General features: G+C 40.4%; 1 protein-coding gene across 1 annotated transcript in view; it reads right to left on the bottom strand.

Annotated features, from left to right (window-relative positions):
• The window catches only part of LOC105304362 (voltage-dependent calcium channel subunit alpha-2/delta-3-like), a 676,581-nt gene that overhangs the window by 525,257 nt on the left and 126,257 nt on the right, over positions 1 to 25,067 (bottom strand). The gene's annotated exons all lie outside the window — the stretch shown is intronic.

Below are 25,067 nucleotides of genomic sequence, written 5' to 3' on the forward strand. Positions count from 1 at the left end.
AATGGCAAGAGGTTCTGATGAACTGTTTAAGCTTTCAGCAATAATAATGAAAGCCAAGGAAAAAAGATGTTACGTTTCAAGGAAAAGGAGCCTTAACAGTAATTTTTAAAGAACAAAATTCAGACGATGTTTACATATGGACATGTCATTTTTACTGCCTATCTGGATGGAGAATATTAATCATTCTTATAAGTGCTTTTTAAATTTGTGTGCTTATAGTGGGGGCAACGACTTCTTTTCTCTTTATTAAACAAGAAATATATGTTCATGGCAGGTAACATAGAAAATTGACATAAGCAAAATATAAATAAGAATCACTCATAACCCACAAGCTACTTATAAACAAAAATTTGTATTTTGGTACACAGCCTGCCAGAATGTTTTCTACTCTCCTATGTATGTATTTTATTCACATACCTCTTTATGATCTACTTTTTCCACATATCAAGAACATTATTAATGTCAAATATATTTGACATGATCATTGTTATTGTTGCCTAGCATCAGGATATTGAAAGGCCTTTATTTATTTAACCAATCTCTTATTTGGGAACATCTTTTTACTTGTATCAATTCTGCTGCAATCAACATCCTCTTCTGATTCTGATTTTAGAAAAATTTCTGAGGCGAGCAATCTGATGACTATTTTTATTAAGAAGCTCTGTATTGAAGGAGCTTTCTTCCAACTAAATTGATTTTTGACAATTTATTCTCACACTGAAGTTGTTCAAAACAGAGCTGTTTACTGCTCGGAGTATATTAGATATCCTTATAATGAAGACATTTTAATAAAAATTTTTCCTTAAGTAGATTCATTTTGAAATAATTCTAGATATATAGAAAAGTCACAAAAGAAGTAGAGTTCCCATATACCCTTCATTCAACGTCCCCTAATGTTACATTACACCAAACTGTGGCATACTCGTTAAAACTAAAAAATTAACACTGGTGCAAAACTTAATAAAGTTTTTAATCATATAAAAGAAGAAAAGAGGAAACGATTTCATATATCAGATATCTATGCAAATACACATCTCAGAATAGTAGTAAAGAAATCAGCAGTCTCTTCCCCTGGGGATCCATCTACACACAGAAACCTCTCTGGTGTTAGAGCAAGAACAACTCTCATTATCAGCTTTCGCATTGTACAATGAATGGGAGTATGATTCGCCAGAGATTTATCCCAACTCTTGGAACAACTCATACACAAAACACTTGCTTTCTGATAACACTGATTAAATCACATCCTCAGAGCATCACTCTGAACAATGAAAGCCAGGTACAACGAGTGAGCCACTAAAGCAATTTTCTTTCCTCGCTATGAATACTACCTAAAAACTTTATCTGCTCTTACTGTTAAGTATCTAAACTTAAGACAGTTACCCACTAAGAATCATATTCTAATGTTTAACACTAGGTATAATAACCCAGAAACCCGAACTTCATATTATATTCTGTGACCAAAAAACACTGCCTAGCATCATGGACCACCAGTAAAGGGAACATCCCTCAAATTCTACCTCTTCCTACACAGTGAAAGGATTCTGACCCTGTGAAGAGGGAGGGATTTACTCCAGAGAGGTCAATCCCTGGTGTTTCTGCCTGAATTAGAACCCAGAACTTAGGAAAGTTAAACTGGCATCTTTTCCACTACACAACTCTGGCCTCCCTAGTAATTCTCTTTGGATAAGTTTTCTTCTCACCTAAATTCTGCAATTTGTATCCTATAACTACAATCACATTTCTAAGTCTTGCTAGCTCAAAGCCCAAATCAATCTTTTTTTTAAGGTAAAAATTACTTTACCGTCACGTAAATTCACATTCTTCAGCACAAAACTGCTTCCTCACAAGGTAAATTTGCCCTCAGAAAAAGTCCTATTTCTCACATACATTTCTCCTTGTTTGATAAAAGACTTTAATCTATAAGCAATGATAACTGCCATGATATGATTTGTAATCCAGCTAATAATAACGGTATTTGACTGCCAAAAAAAAAAGGAAAAGAAAAGAAAAAGCCAAAACTGAAAGTTTGAGCTCTTAGAGGGCTAGAGAAAGTGATGTCACTTATTCTCTCACCTTGTAACCTGTTTTCTTTTTCATAACACTTACTGCAATTTGTAATGTTTACATATTTATTTGTTTAATGCCTTTTAAATCGGTACACTTTAAGCTCATGAATGTACACTTTATGACCTTACACTTTAAGGTCATAAATGACCACTGCCTCCTCACATAGACTGGTGACCAGAGTCATGAGGATGGCATATCCCTCGACCCAGTCACTTCTGTTCCTAGATCACTTTAGATGTCTAAAAATGTGCATGATATTAACATGAAGATGGCTAAGCTTTCATTCCTCAGCTCCACAAGAACATATGCACTCACTGTAAGGGTGTTAAAGCCCCAGAATGAACCACACAGTAGCCCTGTCTCTCTAGATTAACACATTTGTTCTTCCAACATAATCTTTGGTACTTAGCCAATGGCTACTATCCAGAGGGACTATTAGCATGTCAAACTAGTCTTATAAGGTGGCATAAAGAGCTTATACTTATTCGATTCCAAAGTCTACTTCTTTATACCGTTGTTAGCTTATTACAAAACTAATAAATGCTTATTTAAAAAAATTACAGTGACAAATCTACGAAGCTACCACCCACCACCAAAAAAGAACTTAATATTCTGATGAGTGTCATTCATTTTTTCTCTATGTTGAACATATATTTTAACAAAATGAAATTGTACTATACATGCCATTTTATGAGGTATTTTTTTACATATTATGTGATGAAAAGCTTTCTATGTCAATAAATATTTTGTTATCACTGCTTTTGTTAATCATACATTGATTTGCTGTCACCACCTAAAAAATAAACTTTCAGTGTAGTGTTATAAATGCTGAGAAAGAAAGAGAGAGAGAGAGAGAGAGAGAACTAGTTTACTTTAACTCATGGAAGCAAGCATTCACTCTGTGCTATTTGGTGAGCGGTATTAACACAGGGCAGGACAACATGGTAGAAACCCCATGTCAACTGGTCACATACAATCCACTGGGACTGCATGTCTTCTAGAGCTACCTATCCATTCCTAACTGCTGGAAAATTCTATTGATTCAGATTCTTCTCACCTCCTAATACACTGCACTAATACAGAGCTTAAGCTCCTCATTTGGAGCTTTAATTCTATACAACAAAATATAATTTATTTTTCCCTGCAGGCATCTGCAGAGGAGGGAAGACATCAATAAAACATAATCGCACCAACTGGACATTCTGTGGGTTCTCTGAGGTGTGTGAGGCTCCCACGTGACTGCATGGGCCCACATCTGTTTGTGCAGTTCTCGCTCAGCAGTTTAAGGAATGAAGAATCACCTCATTACTGAGCTGCCATGTTTGAGTGAGCTCTGGGGTCTGCCTTCTTTCCTCAGAGTCTGGCCATCCCCTCCCATCATGGCCCATCATGATACAAGGAAGGAAAGGGGTAGGTCTGCCATGCCTCTCTACACATCACCCACCTGGTGTAACACAGTTAGGTTGTCATGTGCTTTTTGGCTATCTGGATGCACAATGGAAAAGACTAGGAGTCACAAAATGTATGAGAATCTACACAAAAAATAGTGATACCTTCCTATTTCAGAAATCATAGAACATTCCTGCTAGCTCAAAGCCAAGAGAAGGAGGCACTGTTCTTGATGCTGTTTTATTCTGCATTGCTTTTCCCATATCTAATAGAGAGTGATGATGATCGGCATGTACTAGCAGACTTCTTACCCCTCATGGTGCTATCCTCCTCCTCTCAACTCCAAGTTTTTTAGGACCTACAATCTCATCAGCACCCATGCGCACATGTCTAAGTTTGTCAGCCACTAGGGTGGGTGCTGGAAATAGAGGAAGGAACAAGATATCCACAATCCCTGCCTTTCGGGAGCTCACAGCTTCATTAAGGAGAAAAACAAGAGAGCTCAACACCATGATAAGGGAAGTATGGGATGTGCAGACCAGATCTGGGAGAGGCATCCATTTCAGACTTGAGGGTCACAAAGGGCTATCCAGAGGAAAGGTGCCTAAGCAAAGACCCAAAAGATGAATAGCAGTTGGTTAAGGAAGATAAGGATGAGAGGGAATGAGAGACAGATGCAGAGGGAACAGCAGTGCAAAGGCTAACAGGCAAAAGACAAGGGCAGAAGGTGAAAGTTGTTTGGAAAGATTGTTATCACTGAGCTCAAGAGGAAACTGCCAGTGTGACCCTGAGAGACAGGCATGGCCCAGATTGTGACTTACAGTCAGGTCTTGTCTTCCATGTCACCTCTCTGAGGCCTGCTCTGACTACCTCAACCCCCGCCTTCTCTCTCTCTCAGTACAGTATTCATGGACTTCATAGCATCTCACACTTTGTATTTACCCATTTACTTGTGTCCTCCCTCCACTAGATTAGAACTTACACAAACGCAAGATTTTTTTTGGCATGTTTCCCCCCACTGCACACCAACACCAAGCCCAGGTCTCAAGAGGCATGCATAGTACTCAACAAATATGTGTTAAATGGATGAATAAATCATCTTTCTTGGTTTCATTTATGCACGGTTGTTGTAGCAAAGGAACCACTGTTAAAGGTCTCTGCAGGTAGAGCTAACCTTGGATTGCCTCTACTCCTCAAAACTCAGGGTATAAAATGTAATTTATGGCACCTTTGCTTCAGGCTACACCAAAACTAAATGAGTGACTTGGGTCATACCCTGTTCACATCTTCCTGTGAGGCAGCTACTCAAAGTACAAACTCCTAAGCCAGGGTTCTCAGTGCTGGGTTTGAGGGAAGAGACAGCTCCAGCACAAGATGCTGGGCTCAGAAGAGTTTCAATTATTAGGAGTAACCTAGAATTCTGCTCAGACACTCAAGCCTACAGGTGTAGCGCTGCTCACACTACATGGTGCTCTTCAGGAGCAAAGAAAGCAGGATGGAGAAGGGAAGTTCTATAAAATCAAACCTCCTCTTGCCACATTCAGACAAGGCCTCTCTGTGAAAGCCCCCACTTTTAAGGTGCAAGTTATGTGCAGTTTCAGCATAGTCAAGGTCATCTCCAGGCAAGGCATAGTACTAGAGAAAGAGAGACAGCTTGTCAGGATTCCAATATTTAATAAATCCACTGTCCTCTAGGGAAATTACTCAGTTCTACTTAGATATGCATAGTAGTTGGGCCATCCTGTTTGGTCCACCGTGGTGTATACACAGCCAAGGTCATAACTACCCGCCCACAGACGAGGCTGAGAGGTGTTGCTGAAATCACTTGTGATGTTCCAATTCCTTAGTCAAAATCTGTACCTCACCCTTGCCTTGGACTTGTGCATTCCCCTCGTGTAACTAGAAATTAAATGAGTCATCAAAGTGACACAGCCAATCTCTTCATCACTGGAGCCTCACAGAGGAGGGGTGAAGCTTTGGGGAATGAGGAAACAAGTTCATTTATAGCAGCGAATTAGATATCTTCGAGGATCCGTGTACATTAAAGAATGCTAATTTGATTCTGTCAGCTCTGTAGCTGGGCTGTCGATACCAGCATGCTTTAAAGAGGTAAGAAGAATGCAGAAGTTTTATAAAATGGCAGTGGCATAGTCCTGCAGGGTGGCTTTGTGCAGGATGGATTTGATCGGAAGGACAGGATAGTAAAGGACATTTCCTGGGGAGACCCACTGGGTCTTTGTCCTTAAGTGCTACCTCTAAGCCATAGAGCAGAGCCTAAGCAAAGCAGCATCTGGAAAACAATGGTGCCCCAAATTTGAAAACTGGAGCTGTACAGAAATAAGTGGTTGGCCAAATTTGGCCCAAGGACTGTGGTACATTAACCCTGATCTACAAAAATAATCACAGTCCAGAAACCCCACACCATGGTCAGCTCTAGCCAAGAGAAAGATTTAAAAACGCAATAGCTGGGCAGTCAGTCAGAAAACATATGATTGGAATCTTTTCCTCAATCTGACAGAAACACATAGGAAAACATCCTCCATAGCCCCTTTCCCCACATCTTGCATTCTCTCCCACACAACACTCCGCAGCCTTGTTTCTACCTCTCACCACACCCACTCCAGTCTCTACTTTCCCTGCCACAAAACACCAAACTCCTGGCTACACTATCAACATGGACTTTCTTATCCATCACATCCTCTATAATTTTCTTATCAAACTGTTCTTTTTCTCTCAGGTCCTCATATTTCCAATGGGAACCCTGCTGGCCATTCCACTCTGCAGCAAGAGGTCAGACAAGGATGTCTGGGGGCTGTGAGAGGGAGAGCACATGGAGAAAAGAGAGTGATGGGGATGGGTATGTGGAGGCAGCTAAGTCATTCCTGTGGGTGGGGGTTCTTAATGAGGGCAGGATGTCCAAAAAAAGAATCACATCTTGATTTTCACTGACATCTTGCTGAAATTTGGCATTCCTTTGAATTTTAAATGACAAATAAAAGCCATATTAGAAGAACCTGAGACTTTATCACCAATAGAAATCAGGTATTTTCTTACCAATTTAGTTATTGCTGGTATCTCAAAATAGCATTTACTTTCATCATTATTTTTAAATTAAACCTGCTGCTGGATCTTGATGTTTAAGGTGTTAATAAATAAGCACATAGATTACTATATCATATATTGGGGGGGAGGGGTATTAGAATAAATGTGTTTCATTATAACTGAGCTTCCTTATAACTCTATGCATTTTATTTTATGAACTTCAAAGTATTTTTCTTTTCTAAGAAAGAGTAAGTATTAGACTGTCAAGTGGTCGATGGCATAACAAAAGTTAAGAATGGCCTGCTTGGGAGAGGGGTCCATGAGCTGAGACTTGAAGGACTGAGAAGTATCCAGCAAAGGCACAGAGGTGGGACAGGGCAGAAGCCACTAAGAAGAAGGCACATGTCATGAAAGCCCAAATGGCCACAGCAAGGCAGGCTTCCAAGTGCCTGCCTCCGGTGCAAGCAGCATTATCTGACTAAGCTGTGGAAGATTAAGATGTGAAGACAATTAGTCAGGGCTCTGGCCAAGATGTCATGCAGTCCAATGCGAGAGAAACAGCAGGCTCATAAATAAGCCTGTCTGGGGGAGGCAGCTTCCTGGATGGCCCCCGGCCGGCCATCTTGCTTCCCGTAGTGTCTTTGTGTAATCCCTTCCTGTGTGTGTGGCTGTAGCTGGTGACTTCATTCTAATGAACAGATTACAACAAAAGTGATGTGACACCACTTCCAAAATCAGATTATAAAAAGACTCTGGCTGCTCTCTTGCTTGCCTCTCCTTCTCTCTCGCATGCTCTCTCTGATGGAGGCCCGTTGCCACACTGGGAGCTGCTCTGCAAAGAGGTCCACATGATGAATACCTGGGGGAAGTTCCCAGCCAACACTCAGCAAAGAACTGCAGTCCTCAGGCCAACAAGCATGCCGGTGAGCTTGGAGGAGACTTCCCCCAAGTCAAGCCTTCAGTGAGACTGAAGTCTGGCTGATACTCTGATTTCATCCTGTAAGACATCCTGAGGCAGAGGACTCAGTTAAGCTGAGCTCAGATTCCTGACCCACAGAGACTATAAAATAATAACCATTTGTGGTTGTAGACCAGTATGTTTAGGGTAATCTGTTATATAATGACTGAGAACACACAGTGATGGGAAGGAGAATCAGCATTCCAAGAATGCTGAGGATGAAGCCATCTCTTTCAGCCGGGAGTGACTGTACAGAAACATGTCTGAGGAGACATGCACTAGAAGTGGGCCTCAAAAACAAGGATATCACATAAACAATTTTATCAGAGTTTTAAAAAAATGAAGTCGTAAGAAAATTAATAAAAATGGTTTTAGCCAGGTGATAAATTTATGAGTTTTGCTTTCTGCCTTATACTTTTCTATATTTCCTAGATGTTTCTATATAGATAGAAATGATTCTATAAAAAGAAATACATATTTGTACACTTTCCAGATTTTTCATACTTTATACATATTGTTACACACAAGAAGATTTTAAAGAATGGGGAAGATTTAGACTTACATGTCATAAGAGAAGATCCTTTCCAGTAGACTAAATGACACAAACAAAGAGGGACACAGAAAGCACAGAAAGTGATTTAATTTATCTGGCGATTGGTAGGTTAAAGAAAGCACTGGGAAATAAATCAGAGCAGTTTATTTATTAGGAGGTATACGGGGTCATGTATGTGAGAGAGAGACAGACAGAGACAGAGACAGAGAGACAGGGACATAGAGAAAGGGAAAGAAACTCTCTTTTTCAACTTATGAACCGTTGAGAAAGGAAGGAGAGCCCAGCAGCCAAGAGTAATGAGAAGAATCCAACACCTTCTTTCCAGCCAATAAGCACGGCTGGATGAGAGGAAAGAACAAATGAGACCTTCACAAATTCCACATTTCCTCACCAAAAGGATACCTTTGCGATGGGCATGCGGAACCACAAAAATCTGCTTTTCCTTCTCAAGTGACATTTTTACAATGAGCGGGCTCACATAAGAACTGAAAATAGGATGTAGCAGAGTAATACTTTAATGTATTAACCAGATGGAGAGGCTGGCTGTCCTTGTAGCCCACAGCAGGATCCAGAATAAGGGAGTCCAAGGCCTGGCTTTGAACATTTTCAAACAGAGAACCCAGGATAAACTAAGCCTGGGAAGAGCGGGGTCGGAGTCAGTTGGAGCCACTTCTGCCCACTCACCCTGCTGACCACGCCCCTGGCGAGAGCCAGTCTTCCCAGAACTAAAATGCTGGCAAGTTCTCAAGGAAGCCAAGTAGTGTCCCTGGGAAAGGTCTGTGGGAAGGAGCCTGCATCATCACCTCGTGGCCAAGTCAGAGATGGAGGATGGGAACCAAAGGAGCCCCAGAGGGGTTTAGGGAACCTGAAAACTAGGGCACCTGCACCTTCTGTTCCCACAATCAGTGTAGGAGCCAGCCTACAACGAGCACTTTTTTTTAAAAAACAGAACAAGGTTATTTCTCCCGCTCATAGTTCTAGGGGCTTTGATGTTACATTATATAGAATTTGAGAAACACCAAAAATCTTCTTAAGCTCAGCGACCACTGTAACCATCACTTCTACAGAGATCTCACTACGAGTTATTGCAGGTATACCATTCTGAAATCCTTAGTAACAAAGGTTCAAATAACAACAGATCTCTGGCATAAAGGCTGCCTCTAAAGTGGGTCTCAATCAAAATGCAATGGTGTCTAAATCACCAGCTTCTGCCTGATTTTCCTAGCGTACTCAGATTCTGAGAGAATGTCATGGGCCTCAAAATCAGCTTAGTAGAGCATGCCTGTTGTCAAGAAAGTGGGCAAAAGACATACACGTGTGGTATAGGTGAGCTGAAGAACACAGACAGCTCCAGCACTTCTCCAAGCCCAGAAAGGTACAGGAAGAATAGAAATTTTCCATTACTGGCTGAGAGTAGCTTGAGCAGAGCGCAGACCTGGCAACCTTCTCAAGACTTACAGGGAGGATGAGAAAATGTATAATCAACTTAAAATGAATCAACAACTGTAGTAGCTACTGGTGATGCTCACCTGACATCCACATGTCACCACCCCCCAACACACGCACATCTTCTAGCCTCCCTCTGTATGGCAACATGCATCCAACCCTGGCCAATGGATATGGGATGGCATGGGTCACATCCAGACCAACGCTTCAAGAGCACCCTGTGACCTTCCAGCACTACCTTCTCTGCCTGAGAAACTAGAAGTTTTGTGCTGAAACGATACAGAAACAACTAGTTCCTTGATCACTGCATGGATAAAAGATGCCCTGAATAATTGCCTAAGCTCTGGAAGACATTGTCTGAACAAGAAAATGACTCGTGTTACTGAGTTTGGGAGGTTAGTTTGTTAACCTAGCCTCTCATGGACAAAATCAACAGCTAGGAGCAAGGATGTCTCCACAGATATCATCACAGACAGGTGACAACAAAGTACAGGCAGCCCCTCCAGCTCCATGCCTAGGCGCTACGTGGGCCCATGGAACTTGGAACAACCCCAAAGAGAGCCAGAGGGAGTACCATGAATTGACTGGGATTTCATTTCCAACAACTTGGCAGAACAGGGGCTCAAACTAGAAATAAAGTTCAATTAGAGAGAAAGAAAGTGACTTGTTCTGAGCACCTCAATTGTGGCTTGAAAACTGAACCCGCTCCCCAGATGTCTGTAAGACAAGCAAAGCAAAGGCCAACTGGCTTTTCTCTAGCTGTCTACAATTTGGCCAAGGCAGTTGATAATTTCTCATGTCAGAGAATCATCACATTTCAGGATGAAATGGGACCTCCAAGTGCTGGGAGGATACACAGGTTTCATCTCCAGTGCCAACTCCAGTGGATTGCTGCTGCCTTCCTGGAGGGTCATGTCAAAGGGATTTTAGGCCTGCATCCAGGCTCTGTGGGGAAGAGCAGGGTGGTTGATTAGGGAGGTCTGCCAGAGAAAGACAGAATGAGAGCAGGAGAGTAGAGGGAAAAGGAAAAAAGAAAAAAAAAAAAAAAAACAAGCTGACCCTAAAAGCCCAGATATCTCATTTTACAGATAGTGAAATCGAGTCTCAAAAAATGTGCCCGAAGCTATCCAGACACATGGTCCCAGAAACAAGACCTGAACCCCCATCTCTCAATTCCCATTTATTATAGTTCTATTACCACCAGCTGTGGTTTAGAAATAATTACTTCTGAAAATGCAAATGAGATGCAGCCAGGGTTTCTTGGTAGCTCACTGTTCCTGATTTATATAAAAACATACATAAAACTAAATAATCTCTTAAAAGCAGAAAGCTTTCTCTGACAAAAGGGAAAGCCAGAGAGATATGAAGCTTGAGAGGACCTTGATGGGCTATTACTATCTTTGAAGATCGAGGGGCTACATGAGAGGGTACTGAGGGCAGCCTTAGGGAGCTGAGAAAGATCCCAGACTGAGATCCAGCAAAGAAATAGAGACCTGAGTCCCACGACTGTGAGGAACAGATTCCAGCTGACGACCAGAATGAACATGAAAGAGTATTCTTCCCCAGAGCTCCAGATCATAGCTTAACCAGGATGGCACCTTGATTTGGGCCTGTAATACACTGAGCACAGATCTCACCAAGCTCCACTGACTGCTGAGCTATATAACTGTGAGATAATAAACGGAAGTTGTTTTAGCTGCTAAGTTTCTGTTATATTGTTTTGCAGGAATGGAAAGCCAACACAGCTGGCAGCTAAAATGTGCCTCCTCTGAATGGCTGGCAAAGCCACGTTTGAGGAATGAGGACTGTCAATATCTTGTTAAGTGGTGGCAATGGTGGAAAGCAACTTAGGTGGTAAACTCAAGAAAAGTGTCAAGGTAATGGCTGGACCAGGTCAATTAATTCCTATAGTACTCAGTATATGGTATTTCTATATTTTATCTTTAAATGGTGTAAGGTTTGTATGTTAACAACAACAACACAAAATACAAATAATCTCCAAAGTAGAGGCTAAACAAAGCAGAGAAAAGAAACTTTTTTTCTTATTCATATTTGCAAATAAAGCATATCAGGAATTTTGCTAAAGGCTACTTTAACAATTAAATCTACAGTGCACTTGAGGAGAATGCTAAATGGAGGGAAAATAAGGCAATCTCAATAACACTTTCAAGCTCAAGCATCACAAGGTCTGAATTAAATGGTTTCCATATATGACTTTGCCCACCCCCAAACTCAGACCAGCTGTTTCTAGTTCTGGTATAACAAGCCAAAAAAAGTTTTTATTTGTCCCTCAGGCCCAAAATCTGATCAATACTAATATCATTACTAAATAATAACACAACAGATACTATGTAGTAAGATCTTTCATCATAGGCCAGGCACTTTTCTAAGTATCTGATATAGTTTTAAGTAACTTTCATCAATCAAATTCACGAATCAAAAAACAAATGGTTTCATAATTACTGTCTCCAAGGTTAAAATTCCCAAGCGCTTTGTTTCCTTTAGCCTATTACATGATGGGTAGAATACAAAGAGAAGCCTGGGTTCAAATCCCAGCTTTGCCACTCACCTTCAGAGCGACCTTGGGCAAGTTCTTTTTTCCTTCTCCAAACTTCAGTTTTCTCATGTCTAAAATGGTGACAATAATTGTCTCTCATTCACAGGGCCATTGTAAGAGCAAAGTGAGATCAGGCACACTTCTCAGCTTAGTGACCAGCTAGGGGTCACAGCTCAACAATGGCAACCACTGGCCATGATATCAGCAGAGGTAGAATGGCATCTGGTGGCCATCATATGAATGCTGTCTCACCCAGAGCAGATAAGCAGTATTTCTTACACATGGGCAGCAGCTTCTTTCTTATTAAATATGTGTTACATGAGCTTTTTCTTTAAACCTTTAAAATTTCTTTCCAAATTCCCATGCACTGGCTCAGAATCTTAGCATTTCCCAATTGCCAAAGCCAGCACACTGTTCTGATTCTGAATATAAACACATACCAACCCTAGGTTTCAGACCATTAACTTCTTTCCCTTTTCTTCTTTTTATTTTACCACTTCTAACTTGGGGCAACCAAAGAGATTTATATTTTAAATAGTATAAAAAATACCCCAAAACATCCTTTGCCTCCCAGGCTGAAACCTTTTTTGTACCATTAGTTTAAGCCCAAAAATTATTATATAAGCGAATTGCAAACCCCTGAAAATCATATATGCTTAGGATGGAAAAAATAACTCAGAGCAGCGGGCTCTGAAATAATCACTTAGAATATCCTGCCACTAAATGTTACAGGTACCTCATCTTCTATATTCCATTTAGGGTATACTTTCTAAGGTTTAAGAAAAGCTTAAAACAGCCAGGGATTTGGTATTCTTTTCCCTGAACATCAGCCTTAGTATAAAAAACATCAAATGATTTCAAACTCACATTCAACTTTAGGATCCTAAAAAAAGTAACTAAATTCCCGTCCATTCAGAAAGGGTAGCTTTAGTTCTGTTTTTAAAAATAAAGTATTGACCAACTACTATCTGCTGACCATGTCTTTGAAACTTGACAAGCTCTCATCCCAGTGACAGGAGGACAGGGTCCACCCTATATCTCCAACAGAGACTTATGAACTCCCAAAAAACATCTTTGAAATTGGACAGAGTAACCCAGAACAGGAGGTTTAGGACTGTCATAGTCTCCTATGCAACTCCAACAAGTCATTGTCATTAAAGAGCATTTTTGAAGAGTTATTTAAGGAGGTTGAGTATACATTCTATATGAAAAATACCACTTTACAAAACCCAAGCCTTAAAAGGTAAAAATACATAATTGAGTATGAGTGAGTATGCCAAGGCGCTGTCTCCAAACTTTTATTATAGGAGTCACACCGTCACACATGGAAAGTCTGAGCCATCTATAATCTTTGTTTTTTTTAATAAACTCATATTTTCTTCTTACTGCCTACTTTAGCCTCGTCCTTAAGCTCAAATGACAATGACATCATGGCTGTGCAAGTTATATTTCCCCCATTTCACACTAAAATAAATACAAACTACTAAAATGTAAAACGTCTGTAGTCCATGCTCAAGGCAAAGCTAAGAAGATGTTTGTTAAACCATGTAAATGCGCCCAAGTTTCTGCTGATTGGGTCAACTAATGTCACTGAAATGATAGGGAGGTAAACCAGTCACAGACCCATGGTAACTGAGAGCCAGCAGGAAAGCTGGTCAGGCTGGATGTCATCCCATGTTATCGCCTTCCCCTTTTGCCAGTGGTGGCCCTTCCCAATTTGGAATCTTAGGTAAAAAAGGGTAATGCACCGACTCTGCCAATGTCACTCCCACCAGTCTCAAATTCTGTTTCTTAAACATGGACTAGGCAGCTACTACAATCATTCATTCAGTCATCCGCTCACTCATTCAGCACATATCATAATTATATGAAAGGCTTTTGTGTGAGAAGAAAGACCTGATGGATGAAATGCACTGTGATGTGCATGAGTTAAGACATTTTATCGGTCCCTCAGTGTTTGTGCTCCTGTAGAGATGGCCCACTCTGAGCCAGCCATACAACAACAAAACCCTCTGTTCTCCACAACTATAAACCAACACCTTTAGCCAGAAGGTAGAGTTAACTTCAGGCAACATTAAACTCCAAAATCCAAAACATGTGAATTTAGGAAATCAGTGATATTAGGAAAGTTTGCTGGATTCCTTGATGTCCTATCTCATCTCTTTCAACCTCGTTTTCCATTTCAGTTATCTGGGAATACCGGCCCCCAAAAATCAGTAAATTTATTATTGATAGCAGCCAGCAGACTATCCAATTCCAATTACAAGAATTATTATGGAGATCTCACGTTCCCACATCTCTCATGTTAAATTCGTTCATCATAGAGATGGCTAAAGGTGTTTTCACTTCTATAAGGCTCAGGCCAAACCGATCCATTTTCTGTATTTGGGAACCACCAAAATTTTCCAAGAGCCACTGATATAAGTCTCAATTCTCTAGACCTAAGAACTTTTCCCACTGCTTTTAAATATGATTATATATAAAGAAAAATTGGCCATATTTTTCTAATTCCTGTGTCCTTCATTCATCAAATGCTTTCTCTGAGAGCTATTTGATATCTAAGAAGCCTTCTGAGTATTTTATAAGCCTTTAAATTTCCTCCACCTCTTTGAACTAGGAAGCTGCCTTTTTTTGCTAAGAGCGAGCTAAACCTGAACCTCAAAAGGCTTTAGGTCGGTCTGAAATTTAAACCTCCTCTAAGTACAAGTGGATCCTATCCCAAGAGAAAAAAACATGCTTTTTTCTCTTAAATGTATATTTTTTTCACTCCCTCCATATGCATACCAAAAAAGAAAGATGTTATTCAAAAGTACAATGTGAAAAAAAATTTTTTTTTAAAAGGACAATGTATCTCTAAAAATGTGGTCTTTAAGCAATAAAAGGAAGCTTGGTAGTTTTTCAGTTCAACGAACTAAAAAGTGGAAGGTTGTAATTTAATTTACCTAAGTGTTCCCAAAATAAATAAACAGGTAGATAGGTAGATAGATGATAGATAGATAGATAGGTAGGTAGGTAGGTAGACAGACAGACAGACAGACAGATAGATAGATAGATAGATAGTCATGTGCCTCTCACAGCTGCTGGTACAAATACACGAGAGACAATGAGCCCATTACAAACTAAAAGACTGGATAAAAACTCTCATCAACATCTCCTATGGGTTCCTCACTTCATTGTTGACAGGAAAAAAACATTTTTTCAATTAAAAAAAAAGATGAGACATTAAACCTTTTCTACTCCTAAGCTAAAAGATTATTCTAAGTCCAAATAAAAAGAAAAGGATCAGCTCACCCCCCTTCCTCTAAGCCATCAGGACAATTAATGCATCTTAGAGTTCAAAGCCAAGCAGCTTACATTTCCTTCTGTCCTTAACTATTTTCCTGATTAGGAGAATCACTGGCACTGTGATTATCCTTCATTATTACACAAGACACATTCAATGTAAAAGAACCTTTCCCTTACTTCATTTTTCAACACAAGAGCAAAAACATCAATCCGCAGAAGTGATATGAGGACAAGAAGTAAGAGCAGTTTCCTGAAATGCCTGGGATGCAATCTTTGTAATCAGTCAAGGATACCACCCACCACATCTGGGTGGGCACCAGAGTCGATTATGCTAATTATGATTGAGCAGGATGAATAGCAAATCTGTCATATTGTGGCTGGGCAACAACTAGGGATAAAACACCAGGGTCCAGGACATGCTGCTGGGTTGCTTCCTTCTGCCTGTACAGACGTAACATAGAAGGCAATGATGTCACTACAAAAAGATTAGTCTCCTCTAAACATGCCAATGGACCCACGTTAACAATGCAGTTTAACAAATGCCATTCACATGCAAGAAAAGGAAACAAAACACAGGATTCAGACTACATAACTCCAGAGGGGACAAGATCCCCGCTCTACCAGGTACAGACATATGCATACCTTACTAAATAGGTGGTCACTCAGCATTATCCTAGCTCACTGTGAGCTTCATCAGGCATGGCTGCATGTCCATCTCTTTGCTGTGTTGCTGAGAACTCACACAGAACTATGCATTCTAAAGGTGCTCAACAGGTGTTTGCTGAATCAATGAATTGACAAACTCCAAAAATACCTACTGGCTCTCTCAGTGAGTCATGTACCATCCTGATGCACACTGCTTCATTAGTTGCATTTAGCATCTAAACTCCCAGAAACCATAGGTGCTCAAGAGAACTAAGAAATCTCGGGCTCTAGCATTATAGTACCTGGCTTCAGACCTTGGAATCGCTTCCTAGCTGTGTAATCTTGGGAAAATTATTTCTCCATGCTTCGACTACCCTCTCCCGTAAAATGATGATTAAAATAGCATTTAGCCCATTGAGGTGCTCTCATGATTAAATGAGATAATCCATGCGAGAGACTTAGAACCGCCTGGAAAATATTAAGCACTCGATACACGCAAACTACATTCTGTAATTAAAATTAATCGACTTCATTTCCAGGCATCAACATGAACTAATGTAAAAATACACTATAGAATAAAAGAAGCAAGTTGTACAATGATATATGCATAGCATGTGTTGCATTTGTGTGAGAAAAATAATAGTAGCTTTCTACAGAGGTAAAGACACACACCACGCACACGTGCGGAAATATAACAAAAATTCTCTGCAAAGCCATACTTTAAATCTATCATGGTGATTACCTGGGGTGGGAAAGTCTAATGGAGTTTACGTTTTATCTATAATGTTAATTATAAAGCAAGTGGATTTCTGAATTATTTTCTTAAATTATTATGAAAAATTTAAAACAAACTTTTAAAATGTATACCAAAAGTAAAAACAAAAATGAGACAAAAAAAGGAAAACTTTCTCTACTGACAGAACTGGGAGGGAGTTCCCCATGTGGTTGCTGGAGGAGGGAACTGTAATTACTTGCATTATGGCTTCTTCTTGGCTGGAGCATAGGCTCTGCTAGGCAAGGAAACCAACCTCCTCATCATTACTCTTGTGTCCCCAGCACCAACCACTGGGCTATGCACGCAGTGTGTGCTCAGCATATATCTATAGACCAAAAAGATGCATTTAAAAGACAAAATTCAAAATCCTTTAAGCAATTTGATAGTTTTATTTTTCAATATCTGTTTTGAAAGTCTATTTTATTATACTTTCAAACTATGAGGGAAGACTTCTGATCAGTTGGGGTTTTAACCAGTATATTGAAATCACAGATATCTGGGGAACTCTCTGCCAAGATAATGCTCCTTTTATTATGACCCCCCCCCTCCCATCTCACATAATGACCTTGGATGTACAATAAATAGCTTTCCTTCCCCATCCCATCAACAGCCTGAGATTGTGATATGATATGCAGACGTGGTCTGCCGAGTCTTGCAGGCTGAAGCAAACACATCAGCAAAACTACCCATCACTGCTATAGATTTATGTCGGTCCAGCAATTATACAGGCTGTCACGGGTTCTGGGAACACGCTAAAGTGAAATATAGAAGAATTCCTCAGAGAGTAGCAGCAAAAAAATCAAAACCTCTGCTCCCTCTCTCCTCCTCAGCTGAGATCACAGCCCCCAAAGAGATAGATCCCTGTAGGGCTGCAAAAAGCCACCTAGCTTAGCTTGCCTATTAGGGTGGGTCGTATTCAAGCACCATGGAGAGATCTGTGCAATTCCTATGGGGGAAATACAGGACACTTCAAACATTCCAGAATGTTGCCCCTTAAAACACATTTGTATATTTTTGACCTTGTCCTTAACTATCCCCTCCATAAATCTGGGGTAATGTGAAGTAGAATCTAAGTCCCATGTCACTAAACACACAAGACCATGAAATCTTTCTGAACTTAGACTGCCTGTGTTAAAGGTGAGAAAGACTTCACATTTCTTTCAACCCCTGTAAAAGAACAGATGAACGAGAAATTTTTAAATGTTATTCCAGCCATGAGGAAACACAAATTTATTCATAGGGAGTTCTGTAGTTGCAAAATCATGTATCCAGACCAGGCAGAGCAAGGGGTTCAGTCAGGAATCTCCCTCTGCCCACCCTCATCATTAGCACCAAGGCCTTGAGTGCCCGCTATGTGCCAAATCTTCTGCAAGGCTCAAGGGGTTCAGCAGTGAACACAGCAGTCTTACAACCATGCTTAAGCATCCAGCAGGTGAAGAAGACAGTATACATATACAGTTGACCCTTGAACAACATGGGTTTGAATGGCACAGGTCCACTTACACATGGATTTTTTTTCAATAAATATACCATTGGCCTTTGGTACTCCAGTTTTGCATTTTGCAGAGCCAACCATCTGCAGATCAAAACAGCATTTTCAATCCATGGTTGGGAATCTGCAGATGTAGGGGGTTGACTGCATGCATTGTTCTGTGTCATTCTGTATAAGGGATTTGCGCATCCACAGACTCTGGTATCTGCGGGGAGGTCCTAGAACCAATCCCCTGAGGATACTGAAGGACAACCGTAGTTAAGTTTTGGGGAAGTCAAAAGTTATACACAGATTTCCGACTGCCTTGGGGTTGGTGTTCCTAACCCCTGCATGTTAAGGGTCAACTATAATCACAAAAGCAGTTAATCACCATGGCAATAAGTGCCAGGAAGGACTCTAAGTGCCAAAAACTGAACCCAGACTTCAGATCTGGAAAGAAGATGGGCTTTAGTATTGTTGGCTCCTCCAATTTTTTTAAGGATTGAGCGAGATCATTAACGCATCTAGTCTCCAACTTCAATATCATATTCCACCTCCCCCTCTATATCAGTGAAGTGGAGAGAAAGAGAGAACACTTAGGAAATAAGTTCAGATTTCAGGCAAAGTTATTATAGAGAAAAGGAATCAGGGTCATGTGATCCAGAGTAAGTTGCTGGGCAAAGGATGTTAGATCATCTGATCAGTGCAAGCTCCTCTATGGAGATGACATGTGAGATGAGGCCTACGTGATGTGGCAGTTGAGCAAAGAATAGTGGGGAAGCATACTCAAGACAGAAGTAATGTGAGAGTCAAGTTCCTTAGCAGAAAGAGATTGGCTTGTTTAAGGAAAAAGAAGGCCAGTGTGGCAAAGTCTTGCTGAACACTGGGGAGAAGCAGTAAAAGACATAATAGAGAAAGAGGCATGTCCTGAGGACCTTGGAAGCCAAGGTAGGAACTTGAGGCACTCAATTCTAGGGGCCTGGTCCCTACAGAAAAAAAACAGATAAACATGAGAAGTCTCAGAGAGTGACATCTCAGCACAAACACAATAAATACATTTTAGGTTAGAAAGCAGACAAATTTGTCACATGCTAGTTCCATGTAAGGAATGGCTCAAGTAACTAAGTAAATAGCTGACTCATTATTCATGAACATCAAACATTACTGGGTTCCATTCCTAGAAGAAGTTAGGGCTAAAGATCCTGGACTTCAAGGAGGAGAAGGAGGAGACATATTTATTCAAAATTCCTCTGCCTGTATATTACTGAATCTCAGCAGAGCAGCTGGTCCATAAACACAACTGAAAATTCCTGAGCATCACAAAAGCTGAGTGGCTAGAATGCAGTGCTTTGCTTGAGCAGCTGCAAATTTTGTCTCTCTTCTCAAAAGTTCCTATTTTTCAGCTACATAAATGTATTGTCAGGCTTCTGTTTTAACTAAATGGACTTTTAATTGTGCGCATTTCCTTCACAGAAAGCCTTTATGATATATATTTATGATGGTGTCATCATAAAAGTTACTTAAGAGAACTCTTGCATTCACAATGAGCGCTTCCAGAGGAGACAGCACAGGCCTCTCGAGTCTTGAAAACAAGAGGCCAGGTTTCAGCTCAGCTGTTCCCTCCTGGAAGAATTATTTCAACCCCACTGCACAGTAAGAGCACTTCTACCTGGCTTTCCAGACAATAGAAATAAAATCTCACCAATGTGGCTTAATTAAATGGAAGCATATTTTGATATTTTTTAGAAGATTTTTTCCCATTAAAATTTGTATACTAGTTTAAACAGGCAACCTAAAGAATCATGAAATCACAACTGTGGATTGTATATTCATTTGCTGTGTTTGTTTCTCTCTCCATCACAGCTCTGATCTCTGCTTGACTTCCATATAAGCAGACCATTTCAGTGGCCTGTTCAGTCCATGTCACCATGCCAATTCTCATTCTATCAGATTAGCCACACTGGTAGGAAGAACATCTTTCTCACTGGATCCTGGAGAGAAGTCTAGGAAAGCTCTGATTGGCCTAGTCTGAGTCACAAACTCTTTTTGAGGCAATTCCTGAGTCCAGGGTGATCTGGGGCCTGGTGGGCCGAGCCTGGGCATTCTTCCCACCTTGTTGCTGGGGCTTATTGGGTTCCAGTATCAAAAGGAAGAAGGAGATGATCCCCCCACCTCACTAAAAACAACAAAAAAAAAATGGGAGCTAGGAAAGCATAATGATCAGGTTAATATTTTAGCCACGTGAGGTCCCTATGGTCAAGATGTGAGTTAATGAAGTTGTATGCTATATCTAATCACATGCAACTGAATAATGTGCAATCCTCCTCCCTAAGCAGCATCATTTGGGGCTTTATAGTTATCTCAGTTTTGTTTTCATAGATTATTCATTATTAATCACTCCTGGTCCTTTAAGGTGTTATGAAAGTGTTCAATCAATACTTTCAAACACTTACATAACTGAGCAGAAATAGAATCACTTACCTCTAAAGCCATCTCCAACATCTCAATTGGGTATTTTATATTGGCTCGTTCCTCTGCACTGAATGCTGATCGCATAAAACCTCCTCCTTCCACAGTGTAAAAGGAAAGTCTTGCTACTAGAACGTCTAAAAGACAAAGTTTAATGGTGAAGGTGGCTTCAAGCCCATGAGCTAAGCTTCAGTCGAACCTACCTTATTTACTCTTTCTTGGCCTTCATTCTCCAACATCAGACAGAGTTGCTGCCTTCTGTCATCCACCATCCCTAACACTATCTGATATTACCTTATAGATCTGAGTGTACAGTTATTGTCTGTCTTAAGTTTCCCACGAGAATGTAAGCTTCAGAAGTCCAGGATGTCATTTAGTTGGATAGCCCCAGGGCCTAAATAATGTTTACACATAGCAGATGTTCAATCAATATTGGTTGGCCATAGGAATAGTTGTCCATAGATTCCCTTTTTCAATAATTCATTCCCATAGGATTCAACTTGGAAATGCTATTGTAAACAACCATTAAATTAAAAAGCACTGCCATGTCTAGAAGTATTTCTGACTCATCTAAGAGATTCCCACCTCCAGTAGAATATCCATCTGCCCAGGGTTTCAGAAAGCCCTTGAAGCCAAGAAGTTTACTGTGCTTTGATGTCCCTCTTTTTCTATAGCTCTTTTACCTTCCTGCGCCCATTGTGAACTTGTATATTTGATTGTCTTATAAAAATATTTCATAATACTTCTCTCAGAGATCTTGATTTTATCCAACCTAATGGTCAGTTGGCTGATGAGGACTGAATGACCAGCCACTGTTGGGACTGCTTCCATTTTCCAATTTACTCAATTGTGCCTGACTTCATATCTGGAGTGTCCTAGTCATTTCTCCACCTACAGACCCCCGAAAGCAAGTGTATTCAGAAGATTCTCAGCAAAATGAGCATACTTCTTGAATTAGCCTATCGCAACCATGAAAGAAACACTGGACCCACTGTCATTTGCCTAATTATTTTCTTACATTCACTGAAATGCTTCTGAAGTCTTCTTGCTTTCATGTTGGCCAAGAAACCCCCTTTATTTTTATGAACAAGCTTTTCAGAAAAGAAATTTACTTTAGCTGCAATCAACCTTTCTAAAAGAAAACCATTCTCTCTAACATGACAAGACCCACTAAAAACCAACAACAGCAGGAACAGCAGCTGTACAACACTGCTGACACCTAAAAGAGTAGGAAAAAAATAGCCGGTGGGGGAAAAAACTAAGTCCATAAACATTGCAGAGAGGCAAGGCTCCCCCAGCTCTCACACTACATGCGGCAACCAATTACTCTCTCAAAAGAAGAATGCAGGTCTTACATGAAGTGGAACAATTAATTTCACGCTTGTCATCCTGGACTCAATAGTAAGTTGATTTGAATCAGATATTTGCGGTACATTACAGCTTGCAGGGGACAGTTCTGGTGCCTCCTGAGCTGACGAACTGCCTTGATGGCTACCATTGTAAAACAATCCATCAATAAGAGTAATTATGATATTGATCAAAGTGGTTGGCTGCTTCAGATTGGAATCAATTCTCAGGAGTTGCTGGGAACAGAAACGTCTAATGGACTATTCCATCACTAGTCACTGCAGCAACTGAAACAGCTAATATTCTGGAAAGTTCTTAATAATTACTCATTGAATCTGCATTTCTGCTTCGCTGGTCATAACTAGACCTGCTTACTGTAGCCTGAAAGTCAGTCCATGTGGATGAAGGAAGGGCCAAATGCAGATTTTTAAAGTGCCAGTATTGGCTAAAAAAGGTAGAACAATTAATGTGGCAAATAATTTTATTTTGTATTAATCAGAAGAACTCATTATTTTTTTTTCTACAGAGTTTCTGAATGGGAAAGTACACGGGGAAGAAAACAGCTTATTTTATAGATGCCGCTCTTACAGTGGTCCCTGACGAGAAAAGAAAATCCTGCATTTCAATGTTGACATCAGTAACAGAGAGTACAGTGTCATTAGTGTGGCATTCTCAAGTATGTTTCATTCACCATATTCTAGCTCATGAGGGAAAATGTGGACTCTCTAGCAGGCATCATCAACTTGGGGATACAGCCCACAAGTCTAATAACCCTGCTTGCTTTTTCTCTCACTCAAATGCCTACTGATTTATAAGCAGGCTCTGCCATATCTGGGGCAGCCTCTACATAGAAAGAAGACTCCAGAAGCTGCCACACTTCTTATCAGATGGTCCCTTTCTAGCACAGTCAGAGAAAGCATAGCTGTTCAGTTTTGAGGACTTCCTCTTCTAGTCATGGCAAGATTTGGCACAGCACTTCCCAGCACACACAGCACAGAATGCACACAGGCAGATTGAAACATGGAGTGCTGGGATAGAGACCACCCAAGTCCGACGGAAAACAGACATAGAAGGGCCTGGACTACAAAGGTCTAAAGATTATATACTTCTGTTAGAGGCACTGAGGAGGTACACTGGGCTTCTAAGAAGAGAGCGAGCTGATGGAAACACTGTTTTAGAAAAGGTGCCCAGAATCACTGTGCAAGATGGATTGAAGTAAAAAGGGGAAAGGAGCATGAAGACTAGTTAGGAGGTTGCTGCAATCATTCAGAGGAGAGATGATGATAAAACACCAAATTTTTCCAACATAAATGTTCTGTAACTGGGACATTATTTCAAAGAACAAGTTGATTGATACTCATGTGGACATTTGCCGATGCACGTCCTTACACTGCGTTTCGTTTTGTTATTTGCAAGCTGCAAGAGTGGCCGCAGTGTTATTAGGAATTTACGGGCTCATTAGTTGTCCACCTCCTCTATATCAAAGCTCTGTAAGACACCTGAGTGAATTCGAGCTCAGTTTGGAAAGTTTCAAGATAACAACAATATATTTATTTAAAGGCTTAGAAGGATTTAACGCCAGAATGACTCTTAACTCTCCTCCTTTCGCACTATAAATATTACCATTAAATCAAACAGGATTCCATTTTTAAAAGGGAGAAATCAGGTTTAGACAGTTTTTAACCTGAGAGGAAAATGTGTGCGATAGAAACCAAACAGCCATTCCACAAGGGAAAAATTACAGATGTTTGTCTTCCCTCAACAACCAAATATTAATTTCACTGATGGCGAGATTAAAGAGGCAGACAATAGTCAACTGAGATTACTCCAGTGCTCTTATCTGAAATTGGCAGCACCTTTGAGCTGGGGCTGGAGGACAGGAAAATGTCCTATTAATGCTCTGCGCAGGAGAGATTGGTTGATAAACCCTCCACACTGCAGATAAGGACTGTGTTCATCACAGAAATAGCAGTGACTCCCTCAGAGCAGCAAGCTGCTGTGGATAGGGTTCTCCCATATCTTCCTTCTTGAGTCCTATAAATTTCTGACAAAGAAGATTTTTACTTTAATTCAAATAAGTTAGTAAGAACAGTAACAACAATACTAATAGCAAATGACCCTTACCTAGCAGTTATTATATACTAGGCTCTATCCTTAACATTTAGCATTTAATTTTTATAACAACCCTGGACATTAAGTACTATTATCTTTATCATCTCTATTTTCATACTGGGGAACTGAAGCTCAGAGTGGTTAAGTAATTTGCCCAAGTCATATTCTCCCATCAACACAAATAAGCACATACGCATAACCATGGAGAAGCTAACAGAAGATTGCATTTGGTGGCTACGTCACAACACTCCTACCCAGTAAATATATTGTGTTGTTCCAAAAAGCAACAACAGTTTATTAGAAACTACTTGATAGTCTCACTGATCCCTAGAACAGCTCCTGGAAGGGGAATGGAAGGGTAGAAAGGAAGCAGTGGATTGTGAGATAAAGAGCCATCACTTAACCATAGTTTTCTATCTGGAAATGGAAAATGACCCTCAAGAGATCACACACATCCCTGACAAACCCAAACCTGTCGTTTGATGGGAGGGCAGGTCTCTTCAGAGAAGTGTGTCTCAAGTGGTCTCTAACAGTATTGTCGTTATCCAAGAAAATGAAAAAATCCATATTTCTGAGCCCAGCCCAGACCTATCCCCATGACTCATTAGGAGGAGACAGAAGAAAATACATTTTAAACAAGATCCTGCATGATTTTATGGAGATTCCTAGATTAGAAACTGAAGTTATCCTTATCTTGCTACCCAAAGAGTTCTCCAAAAGGCACGCACCCATACAGAAAAGCACAAATACTTCTCCCAAATTAAAACGTGTAACAGGAATGAAGAAACCCACTCACAACCTCTTACGAAAGAATTAACATAAGTCTCGTTGAGCTGAACAAAGAAACACCTTAAAAACACAGCATTGATATAGTATTTTAAAATGTCATAGTGACACAAAGATGCTCTGAGCAACAAAGCCTGAAAAACCTGCTCAAACACAGGACAG

Source organism: Pteropus vampyrus, unplaced genomic scaffold (genome assembly GCF_000151845.1).
Source record: "Pteropus vampyrus isolate Shadow unplaced genomic scaffold, Pvam_2.0 Scaffold337, whole genome shotgun sequence".
Lineage (NCBI taxonomy): Eukaryota > Metazoa > Chordata > Mammalia > Chiroptera > Pteropodidae > Pteropus > Pteropus vampyrus.